Consider the following 24,254-nt stretch of genomic DNA (forward strand, 5'->3'; position numbering starts at 1 on the left):
ACATAGAATGAATGGGTGAGTCTCATGTACCTGAACGCACAGGCACACATGGACATCACTCACTAAGGCTCCAAGGTACACAGTTCAAGCACTAAGAACAGAAGTTGTGCAGCCGTTGGGCTGCTGAACTGCAAACATATGGCTGAATGAGGCAGATGAACCCCAGAGCAGGACAAGCGAAGTGAGAGGGTGACCCCCACACCTGGCGCCAGGCGTATCAGGCTCCCTGCAGACAGGCTCCGAATGGAGGGCTCTGCACACGAGCTCACCACCCCTTTGTTTACCTGGCGCACACATTCACACGCATGCCCACGCATGCACGCGCTCCCAGGCCTGCTCTTCAGCTGGCTCTCATGCGTGTTCTCTGTGTCTGTGTCCTCACACCCACTCAGAGCAAACAGAAGGGCCCAGCATGCTGCGAGGCTGGACTCGGCACCCAGGCCCTCCCGGGCCGCATGGGAGCACGCCAGCTTCCCGCTGCATCTTGTGGATGGAATTCCAATGGCGGAGGGCCTCTTCCGGCCCAAGTGCTGCACTCTCCGTGTCAGTGTGTCCTGTTCATCCCCAGCTCGCCTTTTCCCATGCAAAGATTCAACTTTGAGCCTTCCTTCAGATAGTCAAGTTTCCATTTTCTAACAGGAAATGGAGGTCCTGGCTAATTGACTGTTGTATGTGAGAGTTCATCCACAGAACATGTATGGGTCACATACAGAATCTTCCTGAAGTAGTTCTAATGTGGTGAGGCCCAAATGCTGCAGTAGATGGGAGAGGCGTGAACCAGAGGTGCCCCACTATGATGCTCACCAGCCTCGGGGGAGACCCAGCAGGGAAATGTTCCTGCACAAGTGTGTGCCAGCTGCCTTCTGTGTGCCAGCTGCTGTTTGAGGCCCTGGGCACGGACAGAAGCATGTGACTCCGAGCACGGTGCCGGTGTGCCACGTCTGCACAGGCAGGAGACTCGTGCGCACCTGGCACTGCAGTTCTGCAACAGGGCCATTGTGGAGAGCGTACCTGCCACCGGCGAGAATGGCTCCCAGGCAAAGGTGGAAACAGACGCTGAGCATCAGGCCCAAGGAGGGGTTAGTTAAGGGAAGGGTGGAGGGAGGTGCCCCGAGTGGGGAGAGCAAGCAAGGCACAGAGGCCAGCCGGAGTGTGGAGGCCGTGTCCTGGGGAAGAGGGTTTGCATCAGAGATCAGGGGCTTATCGCAAACCAGCCTGCGGACATAGCAGGAGTTTGGGGCCACTGGAACACATTAAAGCAGACAGGCAGCATGGTCTTGCTTGTGGCTGATGAACCCAGCATGGAAAATGGGCTTGAAGGAGACAGATTTGGTGGTTAGGAAAATTAGGATATGCCTACGGAATGCAGAGAAATCAATATGGCCCCCCAACAAAGAGTGTCTGGCAAAAGATTGAAACTGGCGCAAGGAGGGACACCGGAGAGCAGGCACTGCCAGGCCACTGTGGAGCCCTGGAAGCAGGTGGCCATGAGGGCAAGGGGCTGGGGAGGGGTGAAATGAGACAGGGGAGGCGGGAAGGAGCCCCTCACCAGAGCCTAGCCAGCACAGAAGGGGTTTGAAGTTCAAGCCCCATGGAAACCACCAGAGCCTGCCAGGAGCACATTCACACCTTGTGTTTGGGGTGAGCAGGTGGAGAAGTGATTGCTGAGGGCTGGAAGGGCAGTGGATCCCGGAGAAGGCGGCCTCATTGATCCGGGAGAGATGCTGTAGCTCAGACTGAAGTGACTGTATGGATCAAGAGGAAATGGTCAGAGCTGAATCCTGGAGATAAATCACGGAGACTTGGTGTGGGACTTGAGAACAAGGGATAGGCCAGGGAAGGCCCTAGGTGTGTGATGTGCACGACTGGGTGGGTGGGTCTGCCATGGGCACAGAGGCAGGAGATGGAGTGTGGGTGGAAGCCGACAGGCCCGCCCTGGCCTACTAAGTGCTGGGGATTTATGGGAGTGCCAGGTGGGCGGAATGTGCCGTTCAGAATTCATGTGAATATTTGAGCTGCGCTGATACTGGCATTTTATTCTGAGCTGGTTTCCTCTGTGGTTTGTGTGACTTTCAGAAACCACAGTGAGAGTACTGACCCATTTAATCCTTCTGCTGTCACTGGACGAGGGTCTTCTGCCCAATGCGCTGTAAGCCAAACACAGGACACTGGCTTTTGCAAAAGGAAAAGACTTGATTGCCAAGCCAGCAGCAAGGAGACGGGAGGCAAAGCTCCACTCCACCTCTTCAAATTCAGAGGGAGTGCAGAACGTGCATGGAAGGTTTATGTGTATTTAGTTGAGTTTATGCATATTTATGTGGCTGCCGATATTAGCCAGAAATTACCAGGGCTGGGGCAGGGATTTTTACAGAAGTCAACATGCTCCTGTATATGTATGCGTTCTAAAAAAGGGGCGAGGCCGCCCCCAGGTGGGATTCGAGCATGGCGATGAGGACAGGTGACATGAGGCCACCTGGAGCTGCTTCCGTGCACATGTCCAGGTGGGTCAGACCCACTCCAGGCACAGTGGGGCCTTCTCACAGCTCCCCGAGTGCCTATTGGCTCTGAAAACTAAGCTGGGCCTACTGTTTCTAATGCTCTTTTGGTGTCCTCACTACTGCATTTCCTCAATGAGATGAAGTCTCTACAGGTAGGAAGACCCTGCAGCAAGCGCCCAGCCCAGACTCGACCCCGTGTGTGCTCAGTGCGTTGGTCCTAAAAGTGCAGGTGTGCACATCCGTCAGAAATGAGCCCACACTTCACCAACTCCCACCTTTTTACAACAATGTGACTGAAAACTGAAATGCAGACAGGACGCTGTGGTGCCGGGCCCACAGTCACACCAGCTCCCGCGGTCCGTGGGGACGGCTCAGACCACTGCGCCCTTCAGAGCATTCTGATGGGGGCAGATGGCTGGACAGTGAACCGTCTCCTGGGAGGGCTTATCTAAGAGCCTCTCCTACCCACCACCTCTATTAGAATATAATGGCTTAAAATCAATTCCTTTAGCAAGGTGACACCTAGGATTTTTTTTAAATGCTAATTCCTGATGTCACCTTCAAATATTGAAAAATGAGGCTATTTTCCTCTTGATGTCAAAGTGCTTCTCAGGCAGGAGCACCGTAAACACCAGGGCTTGCAGGACCCGCGCGCGGTCCAGTCCCAAGGGCGCCTCGCGCTCCGGGGCCGGAGCTGCTGCTTCGCGGGATGGGCTCGGGGGGCCTTCCCTCACCCACCCTCCGCCACTGAGCACGTGACCGCGGAAAACCGGCTCCCTGGCCCTCGGTTTTTCTAGCACTTTAAGAAAAGGGGATTGACTGCATCCAGTTCAGCCTCCACCTCGAATGCCTCCCCGTAATCCGTCACTTCCTGCTGCTTGTTGACCACTTCATCGCAGGACCATAGATACTCACAACTAAATCATGAAGATACTGGGTAATCCTAAAGGTCAAAGGTGCCCTAGAGCTCATATGGTGACATGCCAAGTCTCTAAAATTTATGGAAAAAATAAACATTAATTTCTAAAGCTAAAGGGCTGTCCTGTTGAAAATCGGTAGACTGGCCGCCTGCTGGAGCTGGTGATGACGAGCCCCTAATTTCAAAAGGTAACTCATACAAATACAGACACCAAATAGTTAGGAAATAACTCTTCACCATGTGAGATCCAAGAAACTAATGCTTTCAACAGAATTTAATATGGGCTCTATAAATCTGGTTTAATTTGGAAACTGGAAAGCAATTGGACCAAGCATCCATAAGCATCAAACGGTGCAGTCGCTCTCATAGAAGTCAAAGCAGAGACACACCTTAAAGTCTACAGAACATAACTAAAATGAGGTGTGAGTCACGTTGGGCCAGCTGGAGTCACAGTTTCTCATTAACTTGTGCTATGCTTCCAGGGAAATTTTTCCAAGCTAAGAAGCTTTTCCCCCAATATGCTCTAGAAGCAATGGACATTTGTCAGCCACACATAATTTCAAGGGATATTCCTTCAGCTGACAGATACAGTTCTAATACAGTAAAAATGAAATATCTTAAATTGACTTTATTTGTTTAGATTATAGTTAGGTCATTGTTCCTCATCCTCATTTCTGTGAATCTTCAGAATCCAGAACAGCAGTGGGCAGGGAGTAGGCATCCATTTCAAATTTGTAGAATAAAAGAATATATGAGTGAATGAGTGGGGGAATGACAGGGTCAAGGGTCAAGGGGTATGGAAACAAATATTAACCCATGCTGTAAACATGCTATAGATGGTCCATTTGCCCCTTGCTGCTGTCACTGGCACCTACCAAAGTGTAATTTGTTCTTGGGAAGGAAAGAACTGAGTAACTTAAGCGAATTATGTAATGTGCAAATAAACATGGTTAAATGTTAGCTGAAACAATCAAGTCATGGTGAGATTGCATGCATTTATTTTTGCATAGTCTTAGGCATGAAAATGTGTATTTGGACAATCTGTATTAATGCCTAATTGTCACATGGCAACAGTTTTCTAAATTATGCAAACTCTATAGTTTGAGGTTTTCAAGATTATTTTTTGATTATCTTGAATATTTCTTTTTGATAAAATCTTTTTAAAAATTTGAAGATTTCTTTTTAATGAGATAGGGCCTGGATTATTTTATGCAGATAAACATAATTCCATCTTCAAATTATACCAGACACGGAGAGCTAGTTCAGTCAAGCTGGAGCACACACAAAGTTGCACATGCATACGTATGTGGACATGGATGGGTAAAAGTCAGACAGTCATCAGTCTAAGTTACCAGTCACTTCGGTCCGAAGTAGCAGCCTTTGCCTTATGTCATTACAGTTCAGTACAAAACTTATCTTTTTCTTTCTGGCATGTTTAGAAAAGGGTCCTTTACTCTTGAGTTATTGAATACTTAGAGGCTTTTTTTTTAAGTTTTAGAATGTTAGAGTTGGAAAGAACTTAGAAAAGTATTTCATTTTATAGATAAGGACACTGAGGTTCAAAGAGGCTTGTTCAGTAAAGACCCCATTTATCACCATCTTCTCAGAGAACTTCCCTGACACAGACACCCCACTTTTCTGGTTTGGATACCCCTTCTCTGTGCCCCTTAACATGGGTCAGTGGACAGTTTGTCTTTGGTCTGTCCCACTTGACCATAGGTGCCTGAAGGTTTACGGGGTTTTGTCCCATGTCCCTCACAGCTAGCACAGACCCACCACATGCAGGGGTTCCCAGTATATGCACAGAGTGCAAGAAAGAGGTCCATTGAGACACTCAGGGCCATTAGCCACGTTCCCAAACACAATCTGATACGTGCTTTGTACCATGTGCCTTACAAGAGCATATTTTGGAGGCCTGGTACTATTTTTCATGAAAGTTTCTTACATAAACTAGTTCTTCAATTAAAAAAATTCTCTCAAGTGTGGAACTTGTATAAAATCACTCATTTATTTCAGTGGTCTTGCCTGACCCTCCTTTTCTCCTCCTGCTCTTTGCCACTGCAGAGACTTGGAGCCGCCCTTTCTATCTTTCTCTTTCCCATTTTCAAAACAATTTGGCCTGTTGGACTCTCACCCCATCCCTTCAGTGCTGCCTGGTGAGTCTCAGTCCCACTGCTGCTGAGGCTCACGGCCAGGAGTCACGCTGCCCCACAGGGCGCCCTGCCTCTCCGGCCCCAGCCCCCTCTGCAGGGTCTCCGCCAGGCTGGGGTCACTCCCCATTGGAGCCAGTCAGTGCACCAGGCTCACACCGTGCCAGCCCCTGACGCCCGTTCTTTTATTCCTGAAGAGTATGCTCTGTATTGTATGAAATGATATCACGGAGCATCTGTAAATCAGAAGCTCACCGGCTGAGCAGTGCGATATATGGTTAGAAGAGTACTTTGTTATGTAACCTGGTGTTATGACCCCAAACGTGATAGAAACTCAGTGAGACTGGCACCGGCGTCATCTCAGCAAAAAACAAGAAGGCCACAACTGTGTCCTTCAGATTCCACACTTGTGTTTAGTTCCTGAGCCTTAAATGATTCATCAGCTGCTGTTGAGCTGGAGGGTCTCCCTGCAGAGAAGGCGCGGCCCTTCCGGGCACTGACACCGTTTCCCAGCCTGACCATGTCTTGCAGGGTTGGCCTCCGCATCCCCATTTCACAGCTTGGCAGGAAGCACAGTGATGTCCCCCGAGTGGGCCGTCACCCCGCAGCCGTGGGAAGTCGGCTTAGCGGCTTCGAACCCTCTGTCGGTTTGCTCACCAAGCTGGCCTCTAGAGGCTGTTGGTCAGTTACTGTAATGTATCTTTCCTGTACATCACATTATTTCTTAACTTGTATTTCTAATATATTAATATAGTCAACTCACATTTTGCAGCTCCCTCTTGTTATATGACTCTAACTACACTATTTTGCAGGATGGCTGCCTTCACAGAAGCCAGTTAGAATGTCCTCCATTAAACCTCAGAATGCTTCGCTAGTTGTCAAATTTCCCTGTAAATGACCTTTGGGTAATTTATTTATAGACAGTGTAGAAACACCCCAAACGGTGCAGGAGTCCAGGGTCAGGCTCAACCTCCTTGAGGCCGTAATGCGGACAGTTCCCGATGTACCCACAGTGCTGTAGGCTAGGCTGAGCTCAGTGTGAAGTCCTCATTTTAGCTGGTGGCGTCCTCTCCCTCCGGGGCTGCTCCCCATGGGCAAAGCGCCACCTGTCCAGCGTCCCTGCTGCATCTCCAGGCACCTTGCCCAGTGGGCGTTGAGTGGACGTCCCTGACAGGCTGCAGGCAGGCCTGGAGCCTCAGTCCCCATGTATCTCCTCCCCCTGCCCCATTGCAGCTCGCTACCCAGAGGTGGGGTCTGCACACCTCTGCTATGTGTGCTGGGTTTCTCTCCTCTGCCCTGGGCCTTTGTTCTCTCTGCCTTGCCCACCATGACATGACCACTCACACTCAGTGAAGACCAGTTCATATCCCAGAATGGCCACACAGAAGCCGATTCCATGGCTCCCAAGGTGATGGGGGCTGGTTTGCTCAGAAGCCACCACTGCTGGCTTTGAGGGGTGGCCAGCAGCAGGCCCAGGGTGCATTCAAGAGCATTCCAGCAGAGAGCACTGGGGGGCCTGCTGTGGCAGGGGGCAGTCCACACCACAGCCCCCTGGAGCCGACAACAGGGCCCAGGGTGACCCCAGCCCTGGGGGACAACACCAATCTGCAAATCCAGCCCCCGGGCGCTCCAAGAAGCAGCCCTCTGTCTAAGGCCCTGGGCCTCAAGAGGCAGGTAAGAGACAGGCCGGGGTCCCTGGGCCAGGCTCAGCTGATCTCCAGGCTCTCGGGTGCCGTCCCTCCGCCTGCCTCCTGCCCTTGGCCTTCTACCCACCTGTCCTCCTCCCCACCCCGTGCAGCCGAGCATGGAGCCCCCCCAGCAGGCCCTTCAGAATTGGTCAGGAGAACGGAGGACTGGCACAGTGGGGCCACAAGAAGTGTTCACGCAAGCTGACAGGGGGATGCACAGCAAAGACAGGGGGGCCATGCCACAGCACTGTTGGTAGCCACAAAACTGGATGTGGAGTGTGCAGCACCTCACTGCACACGGCCCGCCGTGGTGGCAGCCACTGTCCACTGGGGCCGTGCCTGGGGTGGGGTTCAGGGGGTTGGGACTGGGGTTGGCCCCACCAAGCCCTGGTGCCAAGAAGACCTGGGCTCTGTGCCTGCTCTTCCATCTCCTGCTGACGCTCTGCCTGCCTTTATCCTAATCAAGCACGTAATTGATTGGATTAGATTTTTGGTTTGCTTCATGCATCTTGTTCTGAATATCGGGTTTGAATATAATTGCCATAGGTCACGCTACCTTTAGAAAAGTGTATCCGGCATGCAGGTTTGGGAGCGAGGTGACAGAAGTGGTGTATGTAAATGTATGTAAATGTATGCTAATGCAGGCTTCCGCCCCAGGTGAGCATGGCAGCTGTCACCCTCACGGGTTGGCCACCAGGAGCCCGCCCTCCACCACAATCAGGTCAGCTGGAGCGCACGTGCTTCCCTGTCGGGAGCCATCTGATAGCTTGTCTCAGAAAACCTCAAAATTCTCCCAGAATTCCAGTTGAGAAGAATCACACTGGTGATCTTCCAAGTTATCTACGTCTTTTTAATATAAAACTCAGTCTCAGTGTTTCTTATATGTGCTGCCTTTAAAGCGATTTCAATTCAAAGAATACTACTGCGCACACTTCCAGGTAAAGCCCTATGCCAGGTAAATAATACACAGCCCTCCTGTCCCAGGCCCTGCAGGTCGGTGACCAGACCACAGCAGAGGTGAAATCAGGCCCCCCTGGAGAATGCGACACGTGCCTCTGTGCGTTTGGGGGACCCACCCAGGATTCTGAGCAGCAGTGCGCCGTGTCCAGCTTGATCTGCTAAACCCAGGGTTTGGGGAAGTGCAAAGGCCACCTCAGGGAACAGGAGAACTATGCCATTGGGACCCTGCGCCCTTCAGTCCACTTCCCTCGGCCATCTGAGCTTCCACCCATCTTATAAGTGGGGTTTGTGTACCAGATTTAGAAAACAAAAATATGCACAGTGGAAAGCCCCAGGGTGCTCAGGAAGGCTTAGACTGCAGTGGGGCCCACAGAGACAGGCCCACCCGAGGCTGGCGGGTCACCAGGACTGAGAAGATCCGGCCCAGACTGCGCAGCTCTGGTGCGAACAGGGAGACGCATCCAGAAGATAGAAGAGTCGATTGCTGGCCCGACGGAGTGAGAGCAGGGTGGCCAGGGGGCAGGGAAGGACCCTAAGTGTATCTGGGTGGAACGAGGCCGACACTGGGAATTTGCGAGGTTGATGGAGCAGCAGGCTTAGAGGTGAAGCGTTATGACTTGGGTAATTAGAGGTGACAGTTAAATTCATGTGGTGAACAAAATTGCAGAGGAGAGAAAAATGCAGGAATGCAATCTTGGGAATGTCTTAATTTGGGGGTAGAAAGAGCAGCTTGAGAATTAGGACATGGGTTGTTGCATCAGCCACAGGACGAAGGGCCTTCAGGAGAAATGGACGGGCCAGGCGGACGGGCCATGGGAAAGCGCCCCTGGGCCGGAGCACTGGGCACCTTGTGGGGAAGCAGTTTTACTAAAAGCAGCAGCAGAAGGTAGGTACAGTATGTCACAGTTTTAGGTTATAGTCAAGATAAAAAATTTCAGAATTATTTGAAACTGACATTTGTTTTGAGGGAAGTGTTTTGAAATCAGTATAAAATATCTTCTCAGAAGAGACTGCAAGCTCTCCAAGCTGGCTAAGCAATTTCTGCCCTGAATTTTTCTTCTCCTCAAGGGCACTGAACACTGGCCCTCCTCTGGGCACCCAGCGCAGTGACCTCAGCGCAGCTCCCATTTCCCGCCCTGCAGGAAAGGCGTCCACATCAGTGTGGCGTTTGTGGCTGAAAGTGAGCTGCTGGGGGCCTGGACGCATCTCTGTACCACAGGCCAGGGTGTCCTGGGCATCCCGCTGGCCCGTGGTACCTTCCGTGCTCCTTCCCGCCCAGCTGCAGGGACTCTGAGCTCAGAAAGACCAAATAAAGCATCGTATTGTCAGGGCCCACAGCCTGCTGGGTCTTCACCAGATCATGTGGGTGTCCAGGGTAGCCTCAGCCCCGAGCCGGGGGCTGGAATTTCCCTCCCACCCCCAATCCACCCCCTTTGGAGAAGAGCCAGAATTGGTGACAACAGGGAAGCCTGTCCCCTCAGTTTCTGGAGGGAGGTCAGCAGAGCTGTGGAGCACAACCTGACCTCCCAGCTGCACAGTGGTACACGTGTCGGCGGCGCTGGTGAACCGGCCCCTCTAACGCGCTGTGGGCACAGCGAAGGGGCCTCCTCAGCATGTGGCTGCGTCCAGCTTCCCAAAAGGGGCACAGCTGGAGTCTGGGCCAGAGCCTCCACAGGTCCTGCCTGGCCATAGTGTTGCCTCCCACCTCGGGCCCCGCTTCCAGCCTCCTTACCCCCAGCCTGGTGACCACACTCCCCACCCAGCAAGGATCCAACTGCTGGCACACTTCTGTGTCTTTGTGTCTATGCCATGGGGCACCCCCATCGCCTCCTTTGCCCGCCCTCCTGGTACTCAAGGACTTCCATCTGCATATTGACTGGTTTGTCCTAATTTTGCACTCCAACAAGGGTGGTCCTGATTGTCCTTCAGTCTCAGGCAGGCTCAGCCTGGCATGCAAGGTGTTGTGGAAAGCAAAATACAAGCAGTGATATTGCCGGACAGTCACTATGCGTCACATCCCGGTTTCCCCCAGAGACAACTAGACAGTCCTGGGGTCCCATCAGAAGGGAAAGGCCTATTTGGCATTTGTCTAAAATGCCTCTCAACCCAGAAGGCTGAACTGGGTGACAGGCTCCTGGTTGGCATGTGGCTGTGACCCTCAACCTTCAGCTCCATCCAAACGAGTAACCCCCAAAGAGGTCGCTGCCAGTGGCTCTGAAATAAGAGGCAGGGGAGAGTGAGGAGGGAAGAGGAGAGTGGTGAGGCCCTGCCTCCTGGAGCCCCAGGCTGTGTGCCTCCCATCGCAGACCCGGTCGGGCAGAGGCTCCGAGGGGCAGGGGGCCGGGCCCTGCTGTCAGGCTGTTGGGACAGAGCCCTGCCGACCTGCTGAAGCCGCAGAAAGGCATGTCTCCCGCCCTAGCGGATGGGGTTCCTGTCTGAGGAAAGTGCTGGGGGCCAGGCCCCTCTGAGGCCATGCGGGAGGGTCTGTCCAGGCTGCTCACCCAGCCTCGGGGGTCAGCTAGCATCTCAGTGCCCATTGGCTTGTAGAAACGTGGCCCTGCTCTCTGCACAGTGGTCACCGGCCTCCTGTCTGCCTGGGTTTCTTTGCCCAAAGCCCCTTTTTATAGGAACACCAGTAACATCACATCAGGGCCACCCTAGTCTGTGTGACCTCATGTCAACTTATTTTATCTGCAATGACCCAATTTCCAGATAAGGTCACTCTGAGGTCCTGGGGGTTAGAAGCTCAGCATGTGAATTTTCGAGGCACAAAGTCCAACCCATACCCAACAGGTGTGGTGACACACAGCACTTACAGGAAGGGTGGTAACACTCCTTCCACGGGACGGGCGAGTCCAGCCATGGCTGGCGGAGCCGCTGCCTCCTCCAGATGGTGGAGAACTGACCGGGCCTCCATCGGTCAGCAAGCCCTGGGTGGCTCACCCCTCAGCACTGGCCGGCTCTCAGCAAAGAAATCCTCTGGGCTGAAGTGTCCCCGTCGCTGGTCACACGCGGGCGGCTCCCTCTTCGGCACTTGGGACCCGCTCGGCCCTGTCAGCGCGGGTGAGAAATCACGTGTCGGGGGACGACCGAGCACAGGCTGACCTCCTGCGTCAGCGTCTTGCGTATGGCTCAGACCACAGACACGGCCTGACCGACTGACCGGAGGAAGAGGAGGGGTGGAAACCGCTCTCGGTTCCGTGGCTGAAGTGGTGTTTCCTCCCATTTAAGAACTACTCAAAGTTAATGCTGTGGAACGCAGCCTAACAAAGGAAAAGTACACCCGTAAAGCCAAGGGCGTTTAAACCTCCCCGAGCAGATGCTGACCCAGTGGGGGCTCACACCGTAGTTCCCAGACCGCGTGGAAGCGGTGTCAGAGCTCAAGGGCGAGACGGGTGCTCTGCCCTGCTGGGAGGTGCAGCCCCAGCTGGGACCCCGCAGAGAGCCTGCCCCTGCTCGGAAGGAACGACCGCCCTCGTGGGCAGACGTGGGCTGCGGGGTGGCCAAGGCTGCATTTAACCGCATTCCGAGGCTGCTCGTGTCCCGGTGCGCACTGCCCCGGCGCACGGGGGGTGCAGCCCTCTCCCGCCCCGCCCCACGTCCTCCTGCCAGCCCTCTGCCCTGAGGCTGGGGACGGAGTCTGGCCTGCTCAGACTCAGAACTTCTCCAGAACCACACCTTACTCCGGTGACCCCCCTCACAGACACGGAGTTTTGGTCACTTTAACAAATGCACACAAGAGGCATGGCTGTCCCTTCCAGGTGTCTGGAGACCAGCAGGGTCTCAGAGCCGCCGGGGAGTCCCGGAGTGCAGCCCCACTCTGATGCCAGGAAAACCACGTGAGGCCAGGCCTGAGGGGTTGCTTATAAATTACCCGGGTCACTGGGCCCTGCTGAATGCCCTTTGATCCGGCCCCAGGCAGAACAGGGCCACGAGGCCACCCCATCCTGTGGTTTCAGGAGCCTATGACGACCTGCCCCTGCCCCTGTTTGTCCCTCTACCTAAACTCTTTCTCCCTAGCCTGCTCCCTCCATCTGGAAATGTCTCTGCTGTTCCCACTCCAACATCTGCCTTTCCTTCTGGTCAGACCCCAGACATCCCCCTCCTTAGCAAAGGCAGAGTCCCTGGCATCTGGGGAAGCCCCCGTGGTCCAAGCCCAGCGGGCCATTCCCGCCGAGCCATCCACCCCTTGGCCCTGTCTGTCCGTCTTCGCCTAGATGTCGTTTGTGCCCAAGGAGCTGGTCCCACATGAGGCAAGGAGCTCAAGGGCTTGCTGGGCGAGGCTCCCCGGTCTGGAGGGTGGCTGCTCGGAGGGAGTGTGCTCCCTGGAACCACCCTGCCCAGTTAGGTTCCTACTGTCCACTCGTCACACTAAATGTGAGCTATTCGTGATTTCCAGGATTCTGGAGAAAATCCCTGAGTAAGTCTTTTAATTTAGCCCAGGAAGCCCCCAGCTTCAGCATGAGAACAGAGGTCAGACAAAACGAGACTGGTGAGCGGAAGTACAGCAGAGCTGAGAACGCACGGACACGAAAGGCTTACAGAGCGGAGGAGCAGTGACAGAACGGGGACACGTATTTGCCGCGTGTTTAGCATAAGAAGAATGAGCTGGCAGACTGTACACAAGGGCATGGCCCAGTGGGTGCGGACAGGCCACAGCACGGGCGGGAAGGCGGCCCGGGGCCCGGCTGCCCCAGCCACCTGACGGAGGAGGCGCTGCTCCTGCTGGGTCTCTGGACTCGGTTACCAGCCAGGCTCCTTCACTGTCTCGTTTAGGCTGTAACGTAAGCGGGTGAATCTGTGAGGTGACATCTGTCCGCACCAAGGGACTGGGGCCTGCTATTAGATGAGACCTGCTGCTGTAAGTCCGATGCCACGGCTGAGACCGACGGAACGGGGATCAGACACTCCGTTGCCTGTCCCACCTGGGCCTGTGTGGTTCCACGTTTTCCTATCGTGTAAATTCATATAGATGCGTATGTATATGTATATAATTTTATCTTATTATCATATCATTATTTGGCTCACCTTACCCAGCACACCAGCTGTTCTCCTGATTATGAGCATAATTTTTTCTTCTGTTATCTGAAGTTCGGCCTCCATGGATGCCCCCCCCAGTTCCCCTGAGACAGTGGATTCTGGTTTATTTCTACAGAATCCCGCACCTCCAAGGTGTTGCCCCCCTTGGTACCCTGGGAAAGCAAACAGTGAGCCCCCACATTACAGTGTCCAGGTTTCCTCATCCTGAGGCCCTCTCTGCCCTGTCTGGGTGCCACCTTCCCCCTCCGACTCCTTGGCGCCCGTGCCACCTGACAGGCCACATGCCATGGGCCTGCCTGTCGCCTGCCTAGGCTGTGGGTCCCTGAGAGCAGCTGCTCCAGGTCTGTCCCTGCTGCGTCCCCGAGACCCAGCACAACACGTGGCATGGATGAGGTCCCAGCACCTAACTGTGAGTGAGCCAAGCCACCTGACCCTGTGGGCTTCTGCTGAGCCAAAGTCAGCACACCACCTCTTTCTAAGTGGACGTCTCACAGACGGATATGGTGCACGTCCTTCCGGACCACCTGCCTCCCATCACTTCCATGATGCTTTCTCTTACCCAGCTGCGGTCTGACCACAGTAAGCCTGTGACTTAGCTGCTCTGGGATCCGTTCTGGCTGCTTGCTAGCACCTAACCAGTGTGGGTTACACACCATCACAGGACAGACTGAGGAAGATGCTTCTGGGATTGTTGAAAGAAACAAACACTTCAAACACCAGGGAGAACCAGCCTCCAGTGCCTAGCAGATGCACACCCATTAGGCAGGACATCCCGTCCGGCCCAAGGGAACTACTAATCCACCTTCCATCTCTCCACATGCCCACATTCTGGGCATTTCCCACAAATGCAGTCACATGGTGGGAGGTCTTTGAGTCTGGCTTCTTTGACTTTCACAGTGTTTTCAGAGTTCAGACGTGTTGTACATGTGTCAGTGTGTCAGCCATTCCTGTTCATGACTGAATTATATTCCAGTATGTGGATAGACCATGGTTTGTTTATCCATGCGGCATTTGATGGAGATTTAAGCTGATTCTGCATTTTGGATATTATGAACAATGCTGCTGAGAATGTACTTGTCCACGTCTTTGCGTGCACTGGTTTCATTTCTTGCCTAGGAGTATGATTGCTGCCTCATACAGTCACTCTTTGCTTAATTGTTTGAGGAAATGCCAGGCTGTTTTCTAAAGTGGCTGTACCATTTATGTCCCCACCAGTAGTGTGTGAGTTTCCGGATTTCTCTATATCCTCACCAACACTTGTTATTACCTGACTTTGATTCTAGCCTTCCTTGTAGGTATGAAGTAGTATCTCACTGTGGTTTTTATTTGCATTTATCTGATGATTAATGATGTCAAATGTCTGTTCATATGCTTATTGGCCATTTGTATGTCTTCTTGGAGAAATATCTATTCATAGCTTTTGCCCATTTTTAATTGGATTTTTCTTTTTATTATTGAGCTGTAAGAGTTCTTTTTATAAACAAGTCCCTTGTCAGACATGATTCGCAAATATGTTCTCCCCTCTGGGGTTGTCTTCTTTATTTTCTTGAAGTGTAATTTTAATATAGAAGTTTGTTTTTTTTTTGATGAAATCAGATGTACCTATTTTTTCCTTTGTTCCTTATACTTTTGACTGTTATATAATTCTTTGCCAAATCCAAGGTCTTCAAGATTTATTCTTTTTTACTTCAAAGATTTTTATAATTTCATCTCTTACATTTGGGTCTTGGTCCAATTTGATTTATTTTATACATGGTGTGAGGTAGGGATTCAAATCCATCTTTTGCATGAGAATGTCCCCGTGCCCCAGCGACATTGGTTGGAAGACTGTCCTCTCCCCTTTGAGTGAGCCTGGCACATCCCCCAGAAGACCTGAATGGATAAAGTGAATAAATGGCGTACATGTCATGAAAACAAGAAACCACAAAGTGCCATAGGAGCCCTGGAGGGGCCTGGAACCAGCCTGGGGGTGGAGGTCCTGACTCAGCCTGGGGAGACGGTGCCACTGAAGCTTTTCCCAGAAGACGACGAGGGACTTAGTCAAAGATGAGGAAACAGTCCACACAGAGGAACGTGTGTAGATGCCAGCATTGGGAAGGGCCCCAAGGTGGCTCAGCTTCTATGTCAGTGCCACAGGGACGGCGTTGACTTCCTGGGGGTGATGGAGAAACACCAAAGGGCTGTCAGCAGGAAGGGGGCCTGGACGGCGGTCACTCCACGAGGCCGCATCTCAGGAGGCCATGGAGGTGGAGCCATGGGGCTTGAGGACGCCCTCACAGGTGCACAGAGATGGGTCAGTGGGGACATGGGCCGTGGTCACAGCTGTGGATTAAAGCTGGGGAGGCCCAAAAAAGAGAAAAATGCCTGGACGGATATTGGAGAGGCAGCCACGGAGGCCACCGAAACAGCAGGGCCTGAGGGAGGGGACTTGGTGGCAGGAATACTGTCACTTCACAAACACAGGGAATGTGGAGATGGTTTCAGTGCATGCTTGGTAAATTACCCTGAAACCTGGTGGGGTTTTTTTTACTGGTTTATGTGAAATATCTACATAGAAAAGGCATCTGGAATCAACTGTGAGGCTGAGCTGAGAGATAGAAGCCAGAGGCATAGACACGAGGCTCCTGGTCATGTGGCCGTGTTGGGACGACAAGTCGAGTCTCAGAGAACAGGGCTGAGGCCCCAAGAGCAGTTGCAGGCTTTACCTCAGGGCGCCGTGGGGGCCTGGGCCAGTCCTCTGGAGTTCCTGCGGCTGTAGTGGTCAATCCAGCGTTTCTCTTAAAGTATCTGTAGCAGTGGGTGGGGTCTGATGGTCAGTGTTCCCATTAGAGTGACACTGTGAGTCCACTGGCCCTCAGGCTGCCGACGTGCTTCTGGGAGTCCGTCCACACGTCCCGACATCCTCGGCGCCAGCGTGGATCTCAGAGGTTCTCGAAGAACCGGCGCTGTTCCGTGAGATGCTTGCTTGTGATCAACTTCAGGTCCCTGTGCCGTGCGCGGTCTGTGCGCTGGAGCAGGAATCCGATGCGTCTCTCACGATGGATGGTGGCCGAGGACTTGAAAGCCACCAGCCTTGCTCCACTTAGAAAAGACGAGCCAGGCCCCGCCCGAGGGAGACGGAAGCTGGCGAACAGCACCTCCAGTCAGAAGGCGGAGAGGCCCACTGTCTGCTCATCTGGCCCCTGGAGGCAGTGGCAGGGCCCACAAAAGGCCCATGGAGCCCCTCCTCACGGCTGCACTGTAGGGCTCCCTGGAGCGGTTTCCCAGCTTTGTCATAAACTAATCAAATATGGGAAAATGACTTACCGCCTTGCCCGCTTCTGCTCGAATCTGCACGGTGGGGAGAGTGATACCCGTCCGCGTAGTGACCATGAAGATGAGTGCCGGTGGGCAAGCGCAGGTGGGGTCCTGCACAGAGACGGCTGCCTCTCCTCCTCCCTCCGTCACCCCTTTTGCTGTCAGTCACATATCAGTTCAGGGTCTGGTGCAGGTCACACAGGGGTGACACGGCCTCTGACTTCTTGTAGAAACAGTCAGTCACCAAACTGAATGCAAAGGCTTAACTGTGACCAAGAGTGATTGTGGCACGTAAGATGGGACTCTCGACATTTCAAAATGCAACTGAAGTACTCAAAGATGCATTTGAGGAACGTTCCAGAAGATAGAGGAGAAAGAGAAAGAGCCGAAACAACGTGAAAGCTGAGGTCAGCGGAGGGTGAAGTTAGCCAGTCCAAATCCACTGAGTAGAATTTTTTTAACCCCAGTAAAGAAAATAAAGGAGAAGTTGTCAAAGAAGGGAGAAGAAAGTCGTCACCAATTGTCAGGCTTCAGTTTGTGTGGATGCCAAGGGCCCAGTGTGAAAAAGGCGGAACAGTGGGCCAATGCCGCCTAAGCTGTGCGCGACCCCAGAGGCGGGCGCTTCCCACCCCAGGGGGCCTCACGACCTTTGCTGGGAGGCCGTGTTCTGGAAAATGCCTGGGGCTTAGGCAACACCCTGGAGATGTCCAGAAAGGAGGGCCCTGGAGCCCTGCCTGCCTCTCCACTGGGAGGGTCAAGAGGTGGGATGGGCAGGTGTGCCCACAGCACCCACGGGGCGGGACAGGCCCAGCCCAGACACCCCAGGCAGACTCACATCTCCTTTTAGCTCCTGATACATACACTCGTGTATGTAAATTTTTCAAAAGCAAATAAACAGAAATAAATTAGGTCTGAGACCTTGATTTCCTAAAATAAATTCCCCAGAGGGAATTTCTGCCACTGACTGTGGCTTAAAAAAAAAAAAAAAGACCAAGCTTTCAGGAGGAGTTCTGATGGGTTCTGAGTCCGGCTGCAGGGGCCTCCTGACCCCTCGGTGGCTGCAGAAGAGCAGCCGGAGGCTCAACCTGCCCTTTCCCTGCCTCCCGGGGGCAGCACCGGGCTTTGCACAGTGAATGTTCTGTTCTGGGCTCTGAATGAGCCATCTTCTGCTCGAATACTATAAACAGGCTGCTTCCAGCAGGGAAGTTCCTATGCTGGGTTAAGGGCCGTTGTCTAACGTGGTTTCATTGTTAGCGAATCACACAACTCTCAGACAATGTGCTTCAGGTTGGCGTGACAACTGCAGGAAATAGGACTCTCAAATCCAATCTAATGTATGCTGAGAGCATGAGTGGAACCATAATTAAGTGTTCTTGTCACTCATTAGTATATAATTTAATTTTTAAATATGAGCTATTTGTATGTGTTTTTCTGGGTAATATTGTTAGCATTCAGTTGAATACTAGCTACTTGCAAAATGCTTCTCTTTATAAGCATAGTTTTATGAAGTAATTAATTCTAAAAAGGCAAATGTCTGCCTATGTCACAGTATTAAAACTGAACATGTTGACAGTGCATTGACTTATTTTAATTTTTGTCTTCAGGATTATGTTGTATTTTTCTCAATTATTGGTGGAGATTTTGGTAAATTTAATGATATGCATGGTGTTTCTATTTTACCCAAATGTGATTTATGTCTTTCTTCTTCCTGTTTCTTCAAGTCTCTATTTTTCTATATATCCAAAGTAATTATTTTTCTGCATATTCAAGATTGCAACTATTCTGATCCTGACTTCTCTCTAGTCTTTTCTTTTTAGCCTTCTTTTGAATTTATGTAGCAGTATCTTATCTATCTTGTTTTATACTAAGTCACTCAAGTCTAGCAGGATGTCAAGAAGTGAACCCTCAGGAAATATTGATTTAATTAATTAAAAGCTTTCATATTTAGGGAGCCAGAGTTCTCTGCACATTGCTGCAGTTTACATCCACACAGCTGTAAGTGGGAAACAAAAATGCAGAGATAGCATGTAGGTATGTTAGTAAATTCATATATAATGATAATATATAAACATGATATTAACTTTCAACAAAATGGATATCAGTGCAAGTACTTCAACATAATAAAAGCCACATATGACAAGCCCACAGCCAACATCATACTTAACAGTGAAAAGCTGAAGGCTTTTCCTCTGAGATCGGGAACAAGACAGGGATGCCCACTCGCCCCACTGTTATTTAACATAGTACTGGAGGTCCTAGCCACGGCAATCAGACAAAACAAAGAAATACAAGGCATCCAGATTGGTGAGGAAGAAGTTAAACTGTCATTGTTTGCTGATGACATGATATTGTACATAAAAAAATCCTAAAGAACCCACCCCTAAACTACTAGAACTAATAACTGAAATCAGCAGAGTTGCAGGATACAAAATTAATACACAGAAATCTGTTGCATTCCTATATACTAACGATGAATTAGCAGAAAGAGAAATCAGGAAAACAATTCCATCACAATTGCATCAAAAGAATGAAATACCTAGGAATAAACCTAACCAAGGAGGTGAAAGACCTACTATACCCTGACAAGACACTCATGAGAAATTAAAGAAGACACCAATAACTGGAAAGTGGTAGACCAAGCCTACCACTTCCTACCACTTACTGACGATTCACAGTGAGCTAGACCCTTTGGTGTATTAGCTAATTTAGAGACTGAAAACTAGGAAATTCATGCATATAAAATGGTTCAGCTCATGAGGTGGTAATGTAGTGCTTCAATAGCCTGGTCTGTCTAACTTCAGATTTTTTAAAACATTAAACATTGCATGGGTTGGTTGAATCACTTGTATAACATAACCTGGGAGTGTTGTCCTCCCTCCCTCCCCCTTCCCTCCCTCCTTCCTTCCCTCTCTATTCCTTTCTTTCTTCCCTTTCCTCATCTTTCTTGTTTGTCATCCAGTCAACAAACCTGTATGGACCAAGCCTAGGCACAGGCACCTCAGGCACAAGGCCCAGTGCAGTGGTCCAGAGCATTGTGCCATAAGACAGACAAAGAGCTCACAGTGAAGTTTAAAGGGAAGGATTAAATCCTAAGGAGGAGGTGGGGAGAAGTTCTTCTGTTTAAAAGGGCAAAGTTGAAAAGACAAAAGACAAATCTGGTATAATTCTTTTCTTTCTGGGAATTCATGATTTACATCCTCTGTGGTCTATGCCTTTGTGTCTTCTAAGACACATATGTTTGGACACTTAGAGGATGAAGTCAAGCCTTAGGAAAAGCAAGTACACAAGGAAGGATTTGTAGCTCAGTTCCTAATGGCCAGCGGAGGAAGGCAAGGATGGTTGGTTCCCAGGAAACAGGAAGGGGTGCTGAGCTCTGAGTTCTGATGAAAATGACCCCAGGGACTCCATTTGTTCATTTAACTCAACTCTCCACTCGCCTGTTGTTCACATGAGGAATTACAAAGCAAGTTGATACAAGCTGATAGTTCACTGCTGTGAATGTTATGCTAGTTATCATGTTAAGTTGGTTAAGTGAAATGCCAGGGTTACCATGCAAATTCCCAAGAGCTCCGTCTCTCAGCATCACTGGGCCTCTCTGGTCACTTGACCTGTAGAGGTTTAGAGCAGCCCAGAGACCTTTGGTTCGGGTAAACCACATGAGCAAGATACGCTGAATCCTTTTGAATGAATGAACCTCTTGAATGAGTATCCATGGAAACTGGAACTTTCCCAGTGCCACCACCCAAAGGGTCATCCAGGACCGTCAGGACTCCAGTCCTGTGTCCTGAGTCATAGCCCCATAGGCCCTCCCTGGGAGTGCGTTCGAACAGACCCTGTTACATTGGCAGGCATCCTCAGCTTAGGAGAGTTCCGTGCCAGTCAAGGCTTTCCCTGAAACTCGCTGGGAGGGTCTGAGCAAATATTTCAGCTTCTATGAGTGTCCGTTTCGTCATGCACAAAATTAGCATCCAGTTTGGTTGGTGGCTAAATGGCATAATGGAAAAGCAAACAATGTTTTGTAAACTCCATAGCTCTGCAAACTTGAAGGAGGCCAGCCTCATCCTACAGCCCCTGAAGCCCCTGGAGAAATCCTAGCCCAGTAAGGACTATGTGTGGACTGTGGGCTGGAACCACCCTCCCTTGCTGCTGGGTGGGCTGATCTGGCCCGGATCTGGGAGGAGTGTGTCTGTAAGCGAGCCCAGAGGAGTTCTAGAACCTTTTGTTCAGGTAGAGCCAAGTGCCTTGCAGACTGCAGGGCTCACTTAGCAGGCAGGGAGCAGAATTTTCCAGGTGGGAACAAGTCCCTGGGCAGACCTTTCTCAGTCAAAACAGCAGGCCCCACATCGAGAGGAAAAATCCTCCGTGGACAGGACAAAGGGCATTGGTCCCTGGACGGGCTGACGGGTCTGTGTGGGCTGAGAGTCCTTCCTAAGGTGTCCATGGAATGATCAGGTGCTTTATATAGTGGTTCATATTTTGCAGATGGAGAAATCAAGGCACAGAGAAATTAAGTGACTTGGCCACCATCCCAAGCTGGGGAGGACCAGGATTAGAAGTCGGAGAGAACCCTGGCTCTGGCCTGCGTCCGGCCACGGAGCCACGCTGCCTCCGTTCCTGGGAGAGAAGGCTTCCTGCAAGGTAAAGCCGGCCCCTCCCGGGTTGTGTGCGTCCCACCGAGCCGGGCGGCCCATCCACGTGGGGGGGCTGGGCACTCTGCACGTGTGCCAACTGACCCAGGTCCTGGACTCCTGATGGCAGGAGGCATCGGTCCAGACTCTGCCGGCTAGCTGTCCCCATCTAAGGTCTCTGCTGTCACCTGCCGGCACCCTCCCCATGCTGCCTCCATTCTGCTGCCCCCTCCAGGGCCTCTGCCTTCTCCCCCCTGGGGCCCTTGCTCCCTGCTGTCTTCTCTTCATTTCCACTCCTCCCTTGGGTGAGCAGGTCCAACCCGGGGCTCAGAGAAGTAAGAGGGATGTTTTCTTCAAGCCTCCTAAGCTCTCATGTTGCCTCAGTCCTTCAGGCCAACCTCTCAACCAGCTGCGGGGCCCCCTCGTCACCGTCCACTCTAGTGGCTGTGGGATCTGGCTGCCACCCACCTCATGACACCCAGCTAAAGCCACACCACTGCCCTCCTAAGCACTGGGTCCAGGCAGTGCCAGGGTGGAGGGCTAAGTCCCAGGCAGGCCTACATCCCAGCACCCAGTGGGTGAAACTTCCATGCATGGCCCCCAGTGGGCCGAGTCACCCACCTGGACCTCTTCGCCGTAGGGCTTGACGTCAGGCATCAAGCCACATTCAGTGCCCCCCTAAGCCCTTGGTCACAGCTCAGTGTCCTCCCTGGTAACCCCCCTGGGACCCTCTCCTCCTGCCTGCTGTATCCCTCCGCCCTCAGGCTCTCTCCCTATATCCTGGATAGCCCCCCTGTGACACGCTGCTGTGTCATGCCTGCCCTCCGAAAGCCCCCAGGGGTGGGGGGCTGCCTCACACGTGATTTCTTCCAGTGAGGAGGACATGCGGCCATGCAAACAGGTGTCAGTAGTGATGCGTGGTGAGGCCCGTCCATAGGAAGGGCAGCCAGCACAGGGCCTTGAGGCCCCAGGCCACTCACGGCCGACACGGTCACCCCTTACATGCGCACAGGACTTCACAGTTTGCATTTCCTCCAGGCCTGTCCTGAGCCCTCACGTCCATCGGACTCCAGGCTAAGTGCCGGGGAAAACATTATTCCACTACACCGACTATGCCTATAGAACCGAGGCTCCAGGGCAAAGACACACAATGGAGGGGAAAAAAGGCTAACCTCTGTTTCTAGAACTGTCTCAGAATTCCATGTCTGTTTCTCATTTAACAATTTCCGAAAAGTTTTAATTTCTGAAAATTTTCTGTGGAATAGGGTATTTTGCCTACCCTGAAAACATATGTAGCTTGTAGATTACATTCTGTCATTTGTAGACATAAGCGTCCTGATTTTTCTGTTCTTTAGTCTTCTAGCAGTGTTCTCCCCTTAAAACATAAGTAAATGAAATTCTTTAAAAACTGGTTAAAAATTTTATGATCTAAAAAATCACTAGGATAATTTTTTTTAACTTATATAAACGGAAAGTTCTTTAATATTTTTCTAGGTCAAAACATTTGAATCTTTGAATTTTATTTTTTGTACCTCTTCAAAATTTACATTAGGGAGAGTTGCAAAATACTGGCTATAAATCAGATACAGGCTCAGAAGCAGACTTGCAGACCTGCTCAAGAGCACAGACTGTAATTTACGCCTTATTGAAAATAGTTCTTGGCCACACGTGTGGTTTTAACTGTCGAAGCAGGGTGCCGTCTCTCTGATCACTTCCACCTGAGGAGCGTGTATAGCTGAAACATGCACTGATTGGAGAAGGGACCACCCCCGTTGGCTGGCTTGTGGGCACAGGCACAAGGATGCAGACACCAGGAGTGAGTGAGGCTGTCATGCCAGCCCAGAGCGGACATGCCCACTGAGGTCCCCCCGGGCCCAGGAGCTTGGGGTCCTCCGATGGGAGGGCTGACAGCTGCCCCGAACCGAAGCCACCGCCCCTCGGCTGAGCACTGGGACTCAGCAGTGACTGGATGGACCGCCCACATCACAAACAGAAAAGCATCACCAGCCGAGTACATGACCACAGGAAAGCCGGAAGGAAAGACTTGCAACGCTATGAGATGAGCAAAGCAGCTCATACTTAAATATGCGAAGAGCTATTAGAAATTGATGTGAACATTTTAAAAAGAAAAACGGGCAGAGTTTGGATAAGCGCAGCGGCGGAGGAAGCACACAAGGCCGCACATGGGAGAGGCGCTCAGCTCAGCCCTGGCCACGGGGTGCGTAAGCCGTGGGAATGGGGGTCCTTCCACTCAGCGAAGTACCCGACGTGGGTCCGCTGGTGGCAAGCGCTTTGAGGGGTGGGGATGATCACACACTACTGAAAAGTGCCTAGAAGTCTGTACATTTCCTGACAGTCCTGGCGACAGACACCAGAATGTGATTGATGATCTGGTAGGGGAGCAGAGAAATGACAACTCAGTGTGGTTTTAAGGCTCCAGGCTGGAGAATGGCCAGGTCACTTATTCAGTGAACAACTAGGGAGAGGTCCTGGGCTGGTGCTGTAACATCGCAAGACCTCACAGGAGAGCGGAGGAAACCGCCCCTCCCTCGTAAGGAGAGCAGGTGTCTGAGCAGGAAAGGGGCAGAGTGCCGGGCAGCAGAGGTGAGATGGAAGAACGGACAGTGCTGGGGGAGGTCCGCGTGTAAGGGACACTCGGTGCGGCTTTGAAGTGCATCAGACGACGGATAGTGAGGCCCGGAAGCCGCTGGAGGTGCAGAGCCCAGCTCTAAACGGGAGGTCAGGGTCACAGGCATTGGTCTGAGTCCAGGGCTGTGGCCTGGCAGAGGCGTGGCCCCTGAGAGGTGCGGGGACCTGGGGCACAGCCCTGGGGAGCCAGGGAATCCGGGACATGGTGTCAGGACAGTGAACAGCCTCAAATGCTCCATGGGATAAAAACCAACGAGGCCTTGGGGTTGAGGAAGCAGGTCACAGGTGGCTCTGAATCAGGGGTTCAGAGGTGACATCGGACACGGTGCCATACAGCCAGGAGGCAGTTGCTGCTGAGGAAGCTTGGCAACAAAGGAGACAGGCGTGACAGTCCCTAAAGGTCACCAAGGTCAAAGTGGGGAGGG

At 51.9% G+C, this 24,254-nt stretch overlaps 1 protein-coding gene across 16 annotated transcripts in view; it reads left to right on the forward strand.

Moving 5' to 3' along the window:
* MYT1L (myelin transcription factor 1 like) overlaps positions 1 to 24,254 on the forward strand; it is a 397,051-nt gene that overhangs the window by 232,222 nt on the left and 140,575 nt on the right. For all 16 annotated transcript variants that reach the window (XM_073217345.1, XM_073217264.1, XM_073217324.1 and 13 more), the window contains exon 5: positions 21,035 to 21,190. The gene's annotated coding sequence lies outside the window, so the exon portion shown is untranslated. The remainder of the gene's footprint in view (positions 1 to 21,034; positions 21,191 to 24,254) is intronic.

The sequence above is a fragment of the Manis javanica genome, chromosome 1 (assembly GCF_040802235.1).
Source record: "Manis javanica isolate MJ-LG chromosome 1, MJ_LKY, whole genome shotgun sequence".
Taxonomy (NCBI): domain Eukaryota; kingdom Metazoa; phylum Chordata; class Mammalia; order Pholidota; family Manidae; genus Manis; species Manis javanica.